At 30.8% G+C, this 6,159-nt stretch overlaps 1 protein-coding gene across 1 annotated transcript in view; it reads right to left on the bottom strand.

Moving 5' to 3' along the window:
• The window catches only part of LOC105809701 (chromosome unknown open reading frame, human C8orf88), a 65,075-nt gene that overhangs the window by 57,856 nt on the left and 1,060 nt on the right, over positions 1-6,159 (bottom strand). The window lies entirely within an intron of this gene.

Here is a 6,159-nt window from a genome sequence, read left to right as displayed (position 1 = left end):
AAAAGTTTACCCACTTAGAAAGGGTATTCCTTGCAGGTGGAAGGGCAAGCCCAAAGATACATAGGAATGAAACAATAGTTAATACAAGAAAATACCAGTAATTCAGTACTGCAGAAATACAAAATACAAGAGACTGCTTGGTAGTGGCTCAATATTAGGCTAAAGAAAGATAAAGGGTCTTTTATTTCCTTTATAAGAATATATAGAGACATTGAAGGATTTTAGGTTGTGTGTTATAATATTATATGACCATTCGGAAAAGAATTATTTAAATAAAAATGTGGAAAATGGGTTGGGAAGAGGAGTAGACAGCAGGCAAGGCAAGAAGAAAGCAGGAGGATCAGTTTAGAGGTTTCTACAGTAATCCAGGCAATGATTATGAGATCCGTAAGTAAGGCAGGTAGTGATCATGAAGAATGAAAGTACATGTAACTGAGAAAATAAGGGAGAATTGATAGAGTGTAAAAGTGAGAATAAGTGAAAATGGTGATGCCAATTATGGACTTGGGCACCTAGAGGGATATAGGAAACAGTAAAAAGATATTATGACTTCCCTGAGGAGGCACAAGGGAATGAGATCTACATTGTAAGTGGAAGGAAGGGACAAAAACAAAAATAGGTGAAATAAAGAGATTATCCAGTAAAAGCTGAAGGGGTCTACTGTGGAAAGCAGTAAGACTTGGAAGTTTTGAAATAGCATTTGTGGGGAATTTGTAGAAAGAGCAGAAGACATGTAAATATGGTTGAGAAGTCAATGGAAGGTGAAGATCAGGAATTTGTAGTGGCATTAATCTGTGTAGTTGTGGGATTCATTGGTAAACACAGGAGGGGATGATAAAATAATAATAAACCTGAAGTCCTCAAGGAACTCAGGAGCAATGGTACAGAGAGAGTGAGCATTTTATAAAGACAGAAGAGATGTATGTTAAGAGAGTAGGATAACTGAGGGTAAAAGTTCAGAGATGGAGTGGTTCTATGTGTAACCACTCAGCATGCAGCTACAAAGGTGAACAGTAGAAGTGAAATGAAGATAAAGGTCACTAGACTTGACAGAATCAAAGAACTGTGAGTCCAGATCACAGTATTAGATAGGCCATTCAATTGACATCTAAACCAGTGGCATATGGTAAGAATGAAAACAAGGTACCGAAGTCTACATTGATTAGGAGGGAGTAAAAGAAGACCTACGGATGGCAGATGGTAGGCAGAGGAAGTTACGAAGGAAGGAGTAAGGCAAGTATGTAAGAAGAGACCTGGAAAAAAACATGGTATTATATGTAAGCTGAGGATTTTTCTACATATCTCCTAAACTATTACTAAAAGCATAATAACTAATAAAAACGTAATACAATTCCTCCAAGATTAGTTAAACATTCAAACTTAAGCCAAATGTATATTTGATGTGGAAATATCAGACACTGTGGTAAGGTTTTTCAGAAAAGTGTATTGGAATACTGGTAACTTTTCCACAGTGCTATATCCTACCATTAGTACCTACACATATGGATAGGCCACTCAAGACATTCAAAAAATTTGATCAGAGCAATGTGAGTGATCATTTCCTTCTTAGTAAGTTACCTTAAATAGCTTTTAGTTACAAAACCGAAAAGGCTGTGTTAAAGACTCTTATCTGCTAAATTACAAACTATACCCACTTCTTAAATCTTTAGCTTTTCCTGATACCTTACTCTGTGGGGCAGTCCCCAAAAGAATGTAGGCTTTTTATTTTTATGCTTTTCATGTAGTATTCCACCTCAAGGCAAACACATGCAAGTTTAGCAAACTATCAAGATCATAATATTTATTCAAATTTGTAACTGAGCATGTAAAATGAATTAAAAAATTAAAAGTCTTTATAAATCTTTTCATTAGTATTTTGTGCTATTTAACAAGCATTTTAACAAATATTGCTAGTACAAGAAAAAGAAAATGAAGTTTTATTATTTAAAGTTCATTGCATGTCAATTTCCTTATAGTTAATAGAAAATATTTCTACTCAGCCTTCCCATAATTTTATGTTAATTATTTAAAAGAAGATAAATATATGTGATAATATTTTGTTGCATAAATTATAATGCTCTAAAATTGATGTTATTGGATATAATATCAAATCATGAAAAGATTTTTTAAACTGGAGTATTCTTTCAAAATGAATATTTTGGGCATTTTCTATTTTCTTCCACAGGTGAGCTACAGACAATGAACAGCAGGGGGCATAAAACTCAAAGTTATTCAGTACAAAGTAAAGCACAGTAAAATCTCATGTAGTGGAAAGCAGATAATTTTGGAGGCAGACAGGCTGTTTTATTCCAGCTGGCTTCATCACATAGAAGCTGTGCGACCTTCAATGATTTAACTTCTCTTAGCTTCTTCAATGGTAGAACCATAACTGTGACATGGAGATTAAACATGTAAGTCGACTCAAACACTAGAGCTTTGTTTTTCATAGCTTATTACATATATTTGTATGTACATGCCAGAAACATACATTGAATAAATGAAAATTTAGATTTTATAGCAATTTGTGCAGATCGTGAACATGGAAAAGGCTGTAGAGTTTTATGATAGCATATGAGTGCAAATATAGCCATATCAAAACTAAACAAAAGCTAAACAAAAGAAATGGCATTATTTACTCAAATACAATCATAGCTTTTTCTATATGTGAAAATATGGATGCCAGAGAAAGTGGATATAAATGTGTGAGTATATTTTCAACATAGTGTAGTACAGTGTTTCTCAGGGTGTGATCCAGGAAAAGCCTACAACAGATTCATCTGGGAGTGATAGTGATTGTTTTTAATGCAGATTCCTGTCCTACTCAAAATCTACTTCTTCAGATCTGTGAGAGTAGCACCTCAATTTCCTGTGATAAAACAGAAACAAGAATACCATACTTGCTTCCTAGATTCCTGTGAATATTTAAACAGCACATGTTGTGAGGCTAGCACTGTACCTGACACATGCCATTATTAGGTTTCTTTTTTTGTTCTAAAATGAAATAAATCTATTTATACACACACACACACACACACACACATACACACACACAAATGACATGTTCAAGGACACCTGACCATGGCGCCATTTTTCTCCTCTTTTCTAAGAAGAACTAAGGCAATTTTTAGTACTTTGGACAGCAAGGGACAAGTAAATCCTTTCTTTTCTAATTAGTGGCTATGGTGTATTTTTTCAAATAACCTTTTCCCAGCACTTTCTATGTTCCCTAGGCACTGGAAGACATGTTCTACTTAAAACAAACAAACAGAAACCTGACTATAAAGTTTCACAAATTTGAATTTAATTAATTAAAAATTTTAGGTAATTCATATAGGACTAAGCTTAAATATATATTTCTTGATGTTAAAATTTGTTTTATCGGTGAAATTCATTGGTTTGGATTTTAGTAAATTTATTTTAAAATCCTTCAAGAATCAAAATAAAAATGTACAAATGCTGATGTAAGCATCACATACAATTCTTATCTATTTACCAAGAGTAAAATTTACTCTTTAATTATTAATCTATTTTAAAAATAAAATAAAAATCATTATTCTCTCATCCATTATTCTCTCATCACCCAGAGATAACCACTCTTAACATTTTAGAGTTTAATTTTCTTTAGTTTTTTTAATACATACACATAAAATAATTTTTTTCCAAAAGTAGATCATACTCCATGCATCACACAATATTTTGTGAACCATTTCCAATTAAATAGATGAAAACTTCATTATATTCTTAAAGACTGCCTGTTATTATATAGCATAGATGTGACATAATTTATTACATCAATTCCATATTATTTGATTTTTGGACTATTTCTTGTTTTTAATCCCTATTATAAACAGAAATGTGATAAGCATCATTATGCATATACATCTGTTCCTTTATTCATAATACCTTTAAGATAAATTCTTAGGGATGGAATTACTAAGTCAAAGAATATGAATGTGTGTGTGTGTGTGTGTGTGTTTCCCCATATCCTCAACATTACAGGGATATTATTGCTTTTTAAAATTCTTTGTTAATATGGTAAGTGAAAAATAGTATCACTTTGTTTTAACTTACATTCTTTATTAATAAATTGAAAAAAAATGGTATTTATTTCCTATTGTATTTCTTTTTTTTGTGAATTGCTTTTTCATGTGTTTAGTCCCTTCCAATAAAGATTAAATCTTTCTACTATTTTGTAAATATCTTCATCAGTTTGTCTTTTGGCTTCACTTACGATTTTTATGTGTTTTGTCTTAATCATCCATTCTATCTATCCTTTCCTGTATGACTTCTGCTTTTACATTCTACTTGAAAAGTCTTTCCTTAACCCAAGAAAAATATTATACAAATATCTACCTATACATTCTACTACAAAATATAAAGTACAGTCCCAACTACATATAAGAATCTAAAATACCAATTCATTTCTTCATTCATGCATATCCATTCATGTATATTGAGCACATATACACTAGGCTATATACTAGGAACTTTTCTAAGTGGGAATAAAGCAATGAACAAGACTGCCAGAGTTCCTGCTCTCATGGATTTATATTTTAGAAAGAATACAATCATGTAGCATATAATTTAGTGTGGGATATCAAATCAACGTGGGAAAGAATGGATTATTCAATATACAATTCTGCTAACCATTAGGAAAAGAAATAATCATTCCATACCCACATTGAGTTTATTACAAATAAATGGACTTAAAACTTATATTTTAAAAATAAAGTCATGAAAATAGTAGAAAACATTAATGAATATTATATAAAGAAACATACACATTCTAAAACATGAAAACTTAAGAGAAAGATCTCAAGGAAATTTTGAAAACATTATTTTTTAATGGAATAAAACAAGGTAATGTTTGAATAATAATCTTTATTAGTGTATTTTCAAAGGTACATATAATCCTGAGCTACTGCATTGATACATTTCTCATTTACTCTGTGACGTTTACATGTATATTTTGCTCCAAATTCTCTGATGAATACATTTTTGAACTATTCAGGAACATAAATAATTTAAAATATTAGTCTTATCCCTGGAATCACCAAGTAACTTACTCAGCTAATTCTATTACATTAAAGACTTTAGAATTTTACTTCTAAATAAGCAATTTATTTTTCAAAACTGCAAAGATGGGCAGTGCGAGAGCTGATTCCATAAATCCTAGTGAATTCTTAGAAAACAATGTTGCTCTTTGTGATCTATTTTCTTGAATAATTTGTATAATTATCTGATCAGTTATTTTTGAGAAAAATGGTAAGAGTACCTCTAACCTAACATTTTTGCTAGTGTAAAATGTCATAGACTCCCTTCATATTCAAGTAGTACATAATTATCCCAATAAGAAAAATTTACCATGATCTAATGAAAAGGAGCACAACCCAATGTAAATATATCTTTGATTAAATTGTTAAGTTTTACAAAACACCTTATGTGAAATACTTCCTCCAGTCCCTACAAAGGAATACATATAGCTGATTAACATTAAATTCCACAAATCCAAACCAGATCTTTTATAACTGGTAAATGACAAAAATGAAAGACAAAAAGTCCTGTGATCTTTGAGAGAAGACATTTATCCAACATTTCCAACTGTGGACAAATAAATATTTTCATTCTTGTATTTTAAATTACTACCAAAATATTGTATCTTTCTACAAACAACAAAAAACAAGCATACAGTATCTAGAAATGTTTTTTTCTCTGACAAGAATGTCAAGTCTTTGAAGGTACACTAAATTATTTTTCCTGAATAAGGTCACTATAATCTTAGGTTAAAGTTATTGTAAGCAGTTCAAGCAAAATGCATATTGCTTAGATTTTAAGCAAGCAATTTTGATATTGTTTAATTAAAACGTAAGTATAAATGTGAAACTATTGTAGAAACATTTATAAACACTTCTTGGGAATACTCACAGATCAGCAAGTAATGAAATAACTGATTTAAAAATAATGAAAGGCTGCTCTTATATGTAATGTTTGGTAACAAATCCAAAAATATCTTTAAGAGATGTAAAAGAACATGAAAACACAGCTTTATTATTCCAATTTGAAATCCTAGCAGCAAAACAAACTATTTGCATATAATGTAGTGCAATGAGCATTTGTTCATAAAAGACTCCCAAAGTCTTGAAACTATTATACATAAAT

This window comes from Propithecus coquereli, unplaced genomic scaffold, assembly GCF_000956105.1.
Source record: "Propithecus coquereli isolate 6110/MARCELLA unplaced genomic scaffold, Pcoq_1.0 Scaffold2, whole genome shotgun sequence".
Taxonomy (NCBI): Eukaryota; Metazoa; Chordata; class Mammalia; order Primates; family Indriidae; genus Propithecus; species Propithecus coquereli.
This window is presented reverse-complemented; position numbering and strand designations above follow the sequence as displayed.